We start from the raw sequence: 15202 nt of genomic DNA, 5'->3' as shown, positions 1-15202 counted from the left end.
TAGTACCATGTAGCAACTACAGTAGTAATATTAGATCTTCTGAGACTTACTCAGCTCATAAAATATATCAACCATGTCTTTTTATCATTGGTATGAGCAACATATTTTGCTCAGATCTCTGTCAGGGTCTTTTTATGGGCTGAGTGTGTGGTCGAGACCACAAACATTTGTGACTCAAATGTTTTTCTGACTACAATGATGTTCATCTTGCAGTTACCACCGACTCTTGCTCCACACTACTGTAGATACTGTGTGCAAATCTCTTTCTTTTTCATTAAGTCTTACATTTAGTCTTTTCAATAATATAATGTTGACTATCTATAATCTTGTCATCCTCATTTTCCATATAGTAATTTTGGTCTTTTCTGTACACACAACATCTATTGCAGTCTGTCCTTCCTGAAAGAGGGTTCCATCCTCTGTTGCTCTTCCTGAGGTTTCTTCCATTTTTTCCGTTAAATGGTTTTTTGGGGATTTTTTATTTATCCAAACTGAAACGTCTAAATATTGAGGATGTTGTATGCTGTACAGATTGTAAAATTAACTTTGTTTCAGTTACACAGACTTCAGAGGGGCTATGGAGTCAAAAGAGAGAAACAGCCGACTCTCTCTTTCACACAGACACACACACAAAAACACACACACAAACACAAATTGCCAGTCAGTCTGCCTGTATTGTGATTAATTCAATGAGACATAAAGACATGAAGGTCAGTGACCACATCTCTCCATTACTATGTCTATGTGACTAAAAACTGTGTGCACACATCTATAGGTTTCTTCATATTTCTGTCTGTCTCTGCAGATCTGTCTGGTTGTGAAGAATGGTGTGTGTGTGTGTGTGTGCGCATGCATCTGTTCCAAGACAACATCTCTTCTCCATCTCAGCGAGGGAGACAACAACTGTTTTACTCATCACCACGCAACAGGAAATCTTTTTACACTCAGCTAAACATGCTAAACATGTCCACGATCGCAGTGTCAAACTGTGCTGTTCCTAAATGAAGCAAGATGAGCGGAGCTGCCAGCCGTCACCTGGCTCTACACATGTGTCACAATAAAATGGGCAGTGATTCCCTGCAGTCATGTACAAGGGCTATGATATGTTCAATGATATGATTTTTATTTTCTGTTTCTGTGGCATCTTGTGTCAATTCTTGAGGAAATAAAACAATAAACATCGAACACACGACACAGTTTCATTGAAAGACATTTCACGAAATGTGACATTCAGACAGGTTATTACTAATAGAGTTAAGAAACTGTCGAATCACTCAGCATGTTTTTTTGCGCAAAATCAAAAAGTACCTGTGACATCGAGTATTGGAGCACCAATTTTGTAGTCACAGTCTCAGTTTAACTATCGCCCATTGCTACTGATAATTAATTTAGATTTAAGTGTGAACTATATCATCATCATCAATCATTTTACAGAAACTCTACAACATAATTAACTTGTAAACCTGATGAATAATAAAACACAGTATCAGTAGAGTTCCTTATTTTGTCTTTTACTATGGTGCTTGATTCCTCTGCCCCTCTAATTTCCTGCTCTGATCTTCTGTTGGTGGCGGTACAAAGACAGGGGGAAAGAGAGGGGGGGGGGCGACAATAGAGCAGTTCTGCTGAGCCTACAAGCTCCACCAAGACTGGATTAACTCTTGTTGAGAGTACGACTTATAGCTTTGTATTAAACTAGCTGCTTAAAAACACACCAAGCACTGGTCCCCACATTAACACACACATATAGAAAAGCAGAGGCAAACATAGATGTAGACATATGTGCACACAGATATGCATTTGAGATCTCTCTCTCTCGCTCTCTCTCTCTCTCAGACTCACACTCACACACACACACACACACACACACACACACACACACACACACACACACACACACACACACACACACGGGTTTGCCTGCCTAAATCTAAGCCTAGTGTTTCTGTTGATGGCCTGAAAAGCTGAGTGAAAAAACAACAAGTTTGAAATATCGTGGAGAAAAGATGCTGCTGAAAATGATGAAAAAGGAAGGAAGGTGTTCTTTAAAAAAAAGAAAAAGAAAATCCCAAACACAAATATTTAAACCAAAACATTGTCAAATAACAGCTGTTTATTTACCTTATAACATACCATCCTTTGTAATGTGACGTGAACATAGCGATGTTGATGCTAAAACAATATATTGTTCACGTCATGTACCGCCGTAGTCTTGCGTGGGGCCTGGGGAAAACCCTGATACGCACAAATGTACACACACGTCCACGCAAACACAGCACACACAGTAACCACTACCCTCCTAATGAATCACCTGGAGTGGAAAAACCAACAGTGGAAAATTTCCCGAGGCCTAAATTAAACTCTTAGTCTGACACAGCAAGCCATCAATATACCGTGCAAGCTGCATGCAAAACCATTCATCACGCTACACGCATGCACACACGCATTCACATACAGAGTAGGTTGCCCACCTGAATTTGAAGTGAATACAGGTAAAACATGCATTTGAAGAGACAGACAGTGTTCTGTGTAAAACTCACAACTCACAAATGAATGTCTTCTGTCTTCTGCCTCAGCAGCTGGTTCCTTAATCAATTGTAGTCTTAATTAGGAGTGGGCTATATGGCCCTAAAATAATATCACAATATTTCAGGGTATTTCTGCCATGATATTCTTGACGTTATGACAAAATACTGAAAAATATTTTTGGTTTAGAACTCACAGTAGCTGTTGAGCTCTCCTCGCAGGATTTTTGGCTCTCCTCGTACTCAACGGGGTGCTTCTGCTTGAGGTGGTGAAATTTGTTGTATTGTCCTCTTTTGTCTTCTTGCACTTCTTACATATTACCGTGGTTTGTAGTACACCTGATTTTTTGTAACCAAACCACTTCCACACTACTGAAGTCGCGCCACTTTTTGGGACTAATTCCTCCACCGTGGAGACAGTAGGAATGTTACTTTCGCTTTCAGCCATGCTTGTTGTTGCAGTGTGTAACGTTATGACGTCATTACGTCAACAAATTGGAATACAGCTAATCACTAGGTAGCTACAATTTTTTCACTTTCTGTTGGCACAAAATTAATAAAATTAAGCTTGGTTGGTTTTGGAGCAGTGACAGCAGAGAGACAGTTTTAACAGTTAACAGTCAGACTGTTAAATGTCTTTAGGGTGTCAATTAAGACTGATCTTCGCTGAGGACACTGAAACTTACCTGAAAATACCTGAACGCTAAACTCTCACAATACAGGGGCAGCAGGGTGATGTACTGACAAATGGGCCAAGTTTATTACCATGCTTACATTTAAAGTCGTAGAGGGTCAGATATGCAACAGCATCCCTTGTTGCATATCTGACCCTCTACGACTTTAGACTTGTATTCAGCTGGGTTTCATGTGTGAACAACAGCGATGACTACAATAGTAACAGTAAGAGTTTCCATTTGAGAAAGAGAACGAGTCATGGCGTTTACTCAACATGTACTATGTATTCAGCTGGATTACGGATCACAGACCTTTCTCAGAGTGGACAATTTGACTTGTCAAACACAGTTGTAACTAATAACACTAATCATGGCTACATTTCATGTACTTGCACCAGTGCCAGAGCTCTGGTATTATGCACGCTGGCTCACTGGCACGTCTTACAGGCACGTCGAACAGAACCATCATTAATGTTATTAGTTACACCTGTGCTTGACAAGTCAAAACGTCATTAGAAATGTCTATTGAGGATAGTGAAATTACAATCTCCTACACTTTTACAGGATTTTCTCTTGTGATTTCAACATTGGTACAAAACGCTAGGAAGAGGAACTTACACTAAACACCGAAAAGTGATTTTATGTGTGTTTTATTATTAGTGACAATGTTCCCCTTAGAGCTGAACAGTTAATCATTTTTATATAGAAATTCCAATTTGAAAGAGTGTGCTTTTGGAACTGCATGAGCAGTGCTTTTGATTACAACTTACATAAAAGTGCCTTAAGCTAAAGCAAGTGAAAGTTTAAGCTAGCGACTGTTGATTTCACTGGCTATAATGACAATCGTCACCGGTATATTTACTCATTGTAAACTTCAGACAGGTAGTTTGGCAGTTGTCAAATGTAAAAGATAGACAGCTGGTGAACAGAGTTGTTGGAAACTCCCAGTAAACTTCTAGTCACACAGCATCAGCATCACTGGAAATGTTTCATCAGCATCACTGGAAATGTTTCAATGTAATGTCGCACCCACTTATCTATAGGAAAAAGACAAATACCACAAGTAACAACTCAGGAGTGCAATGTGTATTGGCACCAGTTGTTGCTATTTTTTAATTGACTGTTCATGGATAATGTCTGTGTTTTACTTTAAATTCATGCCGATCACCCAGGCCCGCCCTTTTCCTTTACATTATTCCCAGCACAGATGGTATAGCTGGCAATAAGAGATCTGGTTCTGCAACAGAAGAAGTCTTCTTCTGATGTACATTTTTGTACAGTGTGAAAACCATCCTCCACAGACCTAAATATTTTGAAAGCAAAGACAGTCCATCATACTTGCCTTCTGAGGTAATTATAAATTAAACATAAAATAAACAATATCTCTCTCTTTGATTGAATAGATAAGGCTGGAGGGTGTGTGTGTCATAATTTAACCATAAGATGTAGACAAATCTTTTCACCAACTGACATCTCAGTTAATTACAGTGGAGCAAACATTTTATGACAAACTGCTAGTGATGTTTTTTGATGAATGAAGCCAGTGATGTGACTCAGCTCTGACTTATGCCTCTGGACTTCTAGCTTACAGAGCAGACAAGGGAGGGTGTTTCTCACTAAATCCTTTTATTAATGCTACTTAGTCAACTTCTCATTTTCCATTTCCCTCTGACTGCTTCTCTCACGCTTTCTTCCTCCACTGTTTTTTCCTAACCTCTTTCTCTCTCTGCTACTCTTTTGTCTTCCTCCATTTTTCTCTCTTTCTTCCCATTATCTCTTTTAATCTCTCTCTCTCTGTCTTTAGTGGAACAAGGATGAACAGGTGTCTAATGGCACACAAATTTTCATTTTTCTCATCCTTCTGCTTTCCATCTCAACCTTGTTTCTTTGTCTCCAGTGCGCTAATATTGTCTAGCTCGCTCACATGCTCGCCCGGTTTTCCTACCTTTCCCTCTCCCTCTCCCTCTCCGATGTTCTCTCGCTCCACTAGACCATTAGACTCTCTTTAACTCCATTGCTATCTTGTCTTCTACACTCCCTTGTCACACCCCTGCTTTTCCCTCTCTTGCTTGCTCTCTATCCCCTGCTGTCAAATGCATTCAACTCCCGCTGTCAGAACAATACCACCTGTCTTTCCTTACCAGCAACTTAAAGATGCACACACGCAATCACAAACACTGTATCAGAAACTGCAGTCTACAGTGCAATGCTCTGAGGTTTTAAATATATCTGTGCCTCATGGATTCTTTCATTGTTGTTGAGTCTTTAATTAAGGAGAGTGGCAGTAAAGTTTGGTCTGCTATTGCATAGTTATAGCAGCCTATTAGCTCTTGTAAATTAATAAAATAATGGTGAAGGAGATAGAAGTTCATACAGTTACTGCAGTCTCAGAACCCCCTCCCTGCTCTCTAATCCACATCCTAAAGCTGAGCCGAGCGATGCAGTGGTGTGTGTGTGTGTGTGTGTTGAGCTGGGAAGCCTGCTGTGAGTGTGCAGCTCGTCTGTCTGCACACGTGAGTGGGAGAAAGACCCAGATGTGAAGCTAGAGACAGGAAGGGGGGAGGGCGTGAGGGGGGATGGATGGAGGGATTAGGGCGGATGTGATCAGAGAGAGATGATCTGCCTGTCAGCAGTGGTTGGCACTCACGCACACACACATGCACACACTGATGCATCTATTCTCACACACTGAAACAGCAGCACAAAGATTTGCTCAGCTGTGTTTAGCTGGAGAGACCTCATTTTAAAGCTGGCTTACTGTGTTTAACAAATAGGCCTACATGTTCCTGGTATAGTGCTTCACATCCAAGTACATTAAAGGATCAGCATATCAAATTAGCTACTTAAGAAATTCCTGTGGATTTGATTCTAAGAGGGCAGCGGCCATGGGTGGCCTTTGTCTCTGTATGAATAAACACAGCATTACTGTCTCATTAGTCAATTTCTTCTTTGTGAAATAAATTTTAGCAAAAGGCAGCTGTGTTTAATACTGGATGTTCGGCATAGTAAGTACGGTTTTAACACCTAGGTTACATTAGACACTAGATTTAAACACAGACTAGAGGGCTGTAGTCCTGCCCACTTTCCAAGCCAGCCTCTGTACCACCAGCCTCAGCCGACAATTATCTCATAGAGAGATTCTTTGATTTGTCTTTCTGAAAATCTTGACCTGTGGTTTTCTATTAATATTATAAATGTGTCATTTTAATGATAAAACAATCATTTTTTTCATACAAATACAATATATCCCATGAGTCTTAGACACAATTGCACTGCTAAAGCCTCGTGGGCACTGTAGTTGTTAAATGCAGTTCTAGATAAATGGGAAAATATTTTTTCAATGTTGAAGGTTGCCAGTTTAGGTACAAACTAAGCTTCAACAAAACTCAGCTGCAGGACTGTTGCATTAGTTTTAGCTAGGTGGAGCTAATAAACTGCCAACTGTGTGTATAATAACGTGCAACTTACTGCTTAGTGCTTGATTGAGTTCATGTCCTACAAAACTCTTTATCAATTTTGTTTTGATCAGCTTTCTAAAAACATAAGACACACTAGTCATTTAATCTGAAATGCCTAAATCCCATTGGTCAAATATGCATAGACAAGCTCTACTGATACTGATGTACTGCATGGTTATTCATGCTTAATTAGTTTCTAGTAATTCCTTTCTGCTTTTGTGCCTACCATTTTGAGGAATGTTCCCTTACAGTGCACATGCTGCCGACTGGTTATAAAAGTTATTACAAACAAGTGAACATATGTTACTATGATGACAGTGACTTTGGTGGTGCTAGTGACACACAGCTGTGCCTTCCATCTAGCCTAAACACTGTTATTGTACCCATAACAGCCATACAAAATATGAGTATATTACTGCGAAACTTGCAGGTACTGTACAATATTAGCTATTTTGGTTGCTACTTCCATAAAAGCCCGCACTTTATTTGTTTTGCTTAGAGTGGTTAGTCTTAGTTTTACTTCATTAACATTTGTCATAAAAAGAATAATATTTTATACATTTCTGGAATCTAATGCATTTTGGCAGGGTTTTTTCCATGGTATATGGGGTTTTGGACATACAACCCTCAATTTCTAATTATAAGATTCCAATTTTTGCAAATGAAGTGTAATCTTGACAGGCTAATATTCACAATTTGTGCTTCTCTTTAATTAGTTTTCAGTCTGACTTTTGGACGTATGAGTGGCAGTAGTGTTTCACAACTCCTTTCATGGCTGCTTTCAAAAAGAACATCCTGTTTACTATATTCTGCCTCTCTGAAAATAAGCCAATTTAAAACAGCACATTAGATCCACTTTTCCTACATTAGAGTACCTCTCTCTGTTTTATACTCTCCTTTTCAACTCATAAAGCCTTTGAATAGTCTTTCCAAGAGAGAAGAAAACGAAAACATTTGCGAGCTGGTGACATTTTTCTCCTCTCTGCTTCCTCTTAGGCAACATGTGTCTGAGACTTGCAGCAGTTTATGAGAGATGAAAGGGCCTGTATTAATAATAAATTATGAATGGGTAAATTAAGAAGAAGAAAGAAAGGGAAGATCTAGGAAGCTGGCACTTCCAGGTGCTACCATTACTTTAACTGGCAAGATGACAATTAATACAGGAAATGTCATTGCCAGGAACTAACTCAGGTTAATGTAGATAGGGAGGGCTAAGCTAGCTAGCAAGAGTTAAGTGTATGTGTAACTGTAAATAAATATTATCAGAACATGATTTGAATAATAATAGTAGCAGTCAAAATATGTATTTGGTATTAGCATTATTAACTAGTGTGTGAAGTCAAATACCAAAGCAGCACCTATTATTATTGTTTCATTATTTTTTCATGCATTTTGTTATGACTTTATGTTTCAGTTAAAGCTAAGGGATCCCTGTGACTGCCATTGAATAAGAAGCTTTCATTGTAACAGCAACATTACTAACATGTTAAACACACAGCTGTCAACAAAAGCCAAAAAACTAAAAGGTCAAACTCCACCAGGGCTGGTTCTGACATATTTCACTCCATCAGTCAAATGTAATATGTAGCTAATCATTACAACAAGCCACACTTGTTGCCTTTGCAGAAAGTTGATGAATCTCAGTTGGAAATGCTGGGTTTTGCATTAATTCTCATTCTACATCATGCATTCATAGCTCTGTATTTTGAATCTACCCAGCCATTGAACTACTTTGCTTGCACTTTATCCACATGTTAAAAAACGGCATCATTACCATCATAGGCATGAGATTGATTTTCATGTAGCTATTGTAATTACAGGTTTTGAAATGTCAATCAAGATTATGTAATTATGAAATGCCAGTGACTGTGCATATGCATGGTTTACAGTGCAATAAACATTACACTGCATACTACACTATACTCCCATGTTTAACCCTCACAGTGAAAGCAATATCCACAAAACAACTGTGCTCAAACACTGGGGTAGCTCGGTAGCTTAAACACTGCAAAAAGAATCCATCTTAACAAGTAATTTTATCTAAGATTCAGCTAAACTTAATTTACTTAAAAAGAAGAAAAAAATTCTGCCAATGGAGTTTAAAAAAAGGAGTGAAAAACTGGTATTTTTCAAACTGAGTCTTATTCTCATAATTGTCCAATTGGCCATTCGGACTCTGTCAGTTAAATGTACCAATATCGAATTTTAATACCAATATATCATATAATTTGCTACTTTGTGTGTTTTCTTTTGGCTGGACTCAGGGACAACCATCTGAAATGATTTATCTAAAATTTAAGTTGATTTGGAAGCCGGTGCTGCTTGACCCCAATATATGTTGTTTTGTGGGTGTCCTCGTTTCTGAAATGGCCACAATTATGTGAATAACACCCAGGTTCAAACATACCAGAATTTTGCTTTAATTTAAATTAATTAAAATTTTCCTTTTTACCTTTCCAGCTATGTTCTTGTTGATAGAGATTAGTAAAATGTTTAGTGGTTAGTGGACTTTTATAAAATACAGTACAAATACATGTACCATCATTTACAAATGTGTCGTGTCAATGCATGTTATTTAGATGATAAAGAGCCAAAAACAACAAAAAAACAAAACAGATTTGAACCGTCTTGCACCTCATTTCTTCAGTCAAGCAGATGTGAAACCTTTCTTTTCCAATGAATGGTTCAGTGGGGTTTTACAAGAACAGTAGTTCTCAGAAGAAGAGAATACATTTCATACATTGCACTAATCATCTCTCTCTACGTGGTCCAACTGCCCATTTTCTAATCACCCTTTGAGGCATGTCTGTAATAATGGCTGTCCAGTGAAAGAGCTATTAAAATCCATTTACAATCCTGTATCACAACAGTGAGAGAGAAAGACAGAGTCAGACAGAGAAGAAGAAAAACAGCCCTGAAGTGTCCATGGATGGCATGAAGAAAACTGGTGTTTAAAAGGACATTAAAAGCTTTGAACTTACACTGTAAGATCTGCTTAAACACTTGCTTCAAAATGCTATTCGCCAAAACTGGGCATAAGTTGACTGTTGAAGCTTTCTGATAAATAAGATTTTGGTTTAACTACTAGTTTGACTAAGGTAAACAAAAAAATAATCTATAGAGAAACATCTGATTCTGTTGTTTACTGAGCTGCTGAGGGAACATTTTTTGGAAATTTTCCCAGATCTTTTGGAATTAAGTTTCAATGTAACATATTATTGCTGGCACACAGCTTCAACAAAAACAAAAACTGAAAAAGTCCATGTGTTTGCCATTCAAGGTAGACAACACACTTAACTTAACAGTAGATTATAAGTTTATACATTTGTTCTTTGCCATTGTATTTTATCCATATCAATCAATTAATCAATCAAAGTATTCTATGCTGTATGTGCTATGGTCTTTAAGATTTGCAAGTTAGTCATAAGTTTTGCCTTTCAAAACATTAACTAACTTAGTATTTATACTACTGATTTAATATTACACCATGTCTATTTGTTTTACCCGTTACATACATCATTAATTATGGTATTCTGGATTTCCAATAAAGTGTAAAGGCAGGGCAACATCACTGTGGGTGGATCTAAACTTCTAGCAGAGCAAACAATAGGAGAAAGCAAAGAAAGGGTGTGTGTGTGTGTGTGTGTGTGTGTGTGTGTGTGTGTGTGTGTGTGTGTGTGTGTGTGTGTGTGTGTGTGTGAGTGAGTGAGTGAGTGAGTGAGTGAGAGAGAGAGAGAGAGAGAATGTGAGTGAGTGAGTGAGTGAGTGAGTGAGAGAGGACCTTGGCTGTGCCCTTGTTGATGTGTAAGTAACACTGTAGCAGTTAAAGGGGTTGAAATCCAAACCATTCCCTGAGGTTCCCCAGCCAGCCTGTGCCACACTGTCCCCTTTGAGTGTGTGTGTGTGTGTCTGTGTGTGTGTGTGTGTGTGTGTGTGTGTGTGAGTGACATCTGACAACGTCTTTTAATATTTAAACATTGCTAATGGCTGCACAACTCTCTCACTTTATTTGTTCTAATCATTTATCTTTTGATTTATTGTTTGATCTTTTCTGTCACCTCCATGTTTTTTTTAAACTTTTTTTGCACACAGACACAAAACTATTTTAATAAAAGAGTAATCGTTTAAGTCATTATCAAGTGAACATGCAAAAGATTTTCTGGTTCCAGACTGTCTAATGTGTGGATTTGCTGCTTTTTTCTGTTTTATCTCATTGTAAACTGAATATTTTGTTGTTTTGGACTAATGGTCGGAAAAAATTGACAATGTCACCTTGGGCTCATGGGAACTGTGTTTGAGTAAATTTTTTAATCAGAATCAAAATCAGAATGAGAAATACTTTATTGATCCCCGAGGGGAACCTGAAGCTCACTATCACGTCAGTGCACACAGGAATATAAGTACTAAGCAAACAATATAATACACTATAATACAGGTCATAAAATAAATTAAGTACCAAGTGGGTATAAGTATACAATAAAATAAGTGTGAAGTACAAAGTGGGTTTACCGGTTGACGATAATAATACGGTATAAGGTAATAGTGCATGAACTGTCAAGTTAAATGTAGCTTATTAAGAATATAATGAAGGAGGATATTGCACAGCAGTAATAGAGGTATGAATAAATATCAATATCAATAAATAGGGAATTTTAAACTGAAAAGAGTAGATTGCAGTAATGAATAAATCACTAAATGATTAATTGAAAAAAAAAAATCAACAAATTAACTGATAATGAAAACAGCTGTTAGTTGCAGCTATAGTTTGAACTGTGAACAGCACAGATTTAGTATCATTACCATATGGACCATATGGAGCACGCTCCTCATGTGCTGTGACAGCAATGAGTTTAAAACAACTAAGTTCAGACGACTTGTTGATAAAACCAAGTGTCCCTCTTTTTCTGTGACCAAGCAAGCAACAAACATATCAGATGCAGATTTTAACACTACTCAAAGAAAAAAAAATGCATCATGCCTTTAATAATAATAATAATAATAATAATAATAATAATAATAATAATGTACTGTAAGTTTTAAAGATAGGTGAGCTTATACAGTACACCTCTAACAGGCTGTCCCATAGAACTATAGAAAGTCACTAGATTCAACTTTATTGTCATTACACATGTACAAGCACAAGGCAACGAAATGCAGTTTAGGTCTAACCAGAAGTGCAATAAGCAAGTGCAGGATATAAAGTGTGTGCATAAATGCAGGATAGAGCAGTATAATGAAAATATTGGTACTATGGACATTATATACAGATGGCATTACTATAAACAGAAGTATACTGATGGATATGTACAATAATGAATTGGACTGGGCAGAACATTATTGTACATATCCATCAGTATACTTCTGTTTATATAACCAGATACTTCAACTAAGTAAAGCACTTTAATAATCAGTTTTAATACAGACAAGGAAGAAACTGAAAGTCTCATCACTAATCTATCTGCTCCCATTGTTTGTGTTTATCGTTAATACATCAGCCTGAACTCTCACAACAGCTAACTAGCTACCTACCGTAGCTAGAGCCTGTAATAACCTTGCACCCCAAATCAGTCTGAAGATACCTCAAGTAAACCCACACTTAAAACTGAATACTAGGTTTCATGAAGTGTTCAAGCTTTGAGTAGGCAAAAAAGTTTGCTACCCACGTTTTTGAAACTGTAGGATCGCTCTTAACTACACTTTCTTCTTGGACAGATTTATACCACAGTCAGAAAGGGTGTGGTGGAATCAGTGCAAGTACAGACTCCTACTGACACACAGAGAGCGATGTTCTATTAAATTACTGTCATGAAAATGGAGGAGATGCTGCCACAAAATGGGCTTTGGAGTCTGGAAGGCTTGATTTCCATCTGAATGTTTTTTATAGTATAACTGACTTTGGCATTTATTGACTCATAATATTGTCCAAACCTGTTAGTGTCAATTAAAATAAAAACGGTATGAATCAGGATTGTGTCACATGTACTGCAATGAAATTAAGAATAAAAGCATTAATGTGTTCTTAAGTTACAAATGTCTAATATAAAAATACACTAAAATGACTGTATAGGACAGGAAATAACAAACATAACCACAAGCCATTTTGAGGAGCCAAATAAGGAGTAACTTAGCATAACATGCACTTGAAGGAATAACATTTTCATTGACATCTGTCCTTTTAGTTTGTCAGTGCCTCATTTCAGCACTTACACACAGTAAGTTGTTGCAAGGACATTAATAATATCTGAACACAATCATACTTCATTACTTCTTTTTGCTGTTTTCAATTTTGATAATTTGTCATCCACATTTTCAAAACTCACCTGTAGTATAGTAAAATATCTCTATATTCTTTGCATTAGACAATGTAGTCATAAGCTAAGCACAGATCTATTTCATGTGGTCAGAAATGTCTAATATACACACACATGCAAAAACAGCTGAGCTAGCAGCGGTGAAGCTAACATCTGCTATGGAAAGCATCACACGGTGGCTTGATCAATCATGTCTTAGCTTGAACATTGGCAAGACAAAAGGTATGTTCTTTTCCCAAACCAATGTACAGTCTCCTAATGTTGACATTCTCATTAAGGGTGAAAAGATTGATGTAGTTACTGAGTTTAGATATTCTGGCGTAATAATGGATCTATCTCGTAGTTTTAAGAAACATGTCATTAAAAATGACAAAAACCATTAAATACAATTTGGCAAATTTTAGACACATTAGAAACTGTCTTTCCATGCATGCAGCCAAGATATTTATGCATGCTATGATCCTGTCCCACATCTTATTGTATTACATGTTTGGGGCAAACTGGAGAAACAGTCATTAAACCACTAACGTCCTTGTACAAACAAGCCTTAAAAATCAGTATCAAATCAGCCAAATCAGTATCATCACTATAGAATATTGGAGAAACATCATCTTCTGAGCTTTGAGAATTTTAGAATATTTTCAAATTTGTGACTTGTGTATACAATTAAATGGCTTGGATCCTCTTCCACTACATGACTCTGTTTACTTTCGTCCTGAGAACTCTATAAAATCCACAAGAAAATCTTCCATAAGAGTTTGTACTGCACCCTTTCGACACACTGCCTTTGGGTAGTCGGCTTTCTTTGTGAAAGCCACAACTCAGTGGAAAGTCCTACCAAACAACATAAAGAGTTGCAGTTCTATCAGTAGCTTTAAAGTCAAATTGAAAAATCTGCAAAGAAAATTGCTAAAATGTGTCTGTGTGTGTGTGATGTACTACTCTGTGTAACTTTATATTATGTGCCTTGGATTTGGATGTTTTAATTGTGACCTGCCAAGATTGCAGATGCAGATGAAAATTAGCTTTAAGCTAGCTCTGGTACAATATATCAAATGGTAACATTTACGTTTAATATTGTAGTTTTCCAAAAAATTTATAAATAAATAAAAATAAAGATGGAAAAAAAACTTCCTCTGTATCAAAGTGTATTTGCGGGAATGAGTAGGTATTTCTTGCCCTGCATGTGAGATATGAATGTAGCTTTGGGCCACACTGCAGACTTCAAAGGAAGGATATGCAGAGAGGAAATAAGTGAGCCGCACTGGCAGCATGAAATACTGAAGGGCATCTGTGCATGTGCATGTGTTTCTTTATGTATATTTTTGAGCCAGTCAGCAAACATGCATGTAAATGTGTGTGCAAACTTGTTTCAATTAGTCTTTTTTGTGCTAATGTGAGCACTTATGTACATAGACATACCTGTGTGTACATTTGTGTGTACATACCCTATTGACCAAACTATAAGATGACCCCGCTTTTACATCATTTTGAAGTCGTCGTGAGAGTTTTGCTTGAGCAAGCCTTAGGACATATTTGATATATTAGCTGCACACACTGGTAAAGCTCTAAGAATATCAAAATCATCAGTATCTTGTTCAATACTTCCAAACCTTTTCTTACTTGTAGACATATACTGTAGCCTCTGGCGCCAACAAGTTTTGGAATTGATATGGTTATGGAAATCCTTAAAATCAGAAAGTTCCAGATGATCACATAGTGCTATAAAAAACATTTTGAAACAGCAAAATCAACTGAAATATGGGGCATAGCCTGGTGGCTTAGGAGGTTGTTGCAGTTATTTGTTATGCATCTTAACTTTCTGTCTGTATCTTCACTGTCAAAGTATCCAATAAAACAGAAAATGCCAAATATAAATAAATAAATAAATAAAAATCTATTGAAATACGAGCAATGCTGCTCTACAAAAGTTTAACCGGACAAAACTAATTTTTACATAGCTTCACAATCAAAACCGAGCTTGCCGAAAATCTGCCACATGATGTAAAAAATTTCATGGTGAAGTCTAAACAGTGTGCAGGTGCTTATTCATTAACTGAGGACAACAGTAATGTGTGTATGTAAGGGTTAGGTGTGTTAGGCAAAGGAGAGGATATGTGGTATGTGACTGCCGTGTCTAGGATAAGTCATTTGTGTAAAGGAGCAGAGGGGATGCATAAACTGCTGGATTTAAACAGGACATCAAAGCAGATTTGCAGTCAGTTCGCTGTGGT

The 15202-nt window shown here is 37.3% G+C and overlaps 1 protein-coding gene across 2 annotated transcripts in view; it reads right to left on the bottom strand.

Moving 5' to 3' along the window:
* The window catches only part of poc1a (POC1 centriolar protein A), a 40614-nt gene that overhangs the window by 12029 nt on the left and 13383 nt on the right, over positions 1 to 15202 (bottom strand). The gene's annotated exons all lie outside the window — the stretch shown is intronic.

This window comes from Siniperca chuatsi, linkage group LG2, assembly GCF_020085105.1.
Source record: "Siniperca chuatsi isolate FFG_IHB_CAS linkage group LG2, ASM2008510v1, whole genome shotgun sequence".
Lineage (NCBI taxonomy): Eukaryota > Metazoa > Chordata > Actinopteri > Centrarchiformes > Sinipercidae > Siniperca > Siniperca chuatsi.
This window is presented reverse-complemented; position numbering and strand designations above follow the sequence as displayed.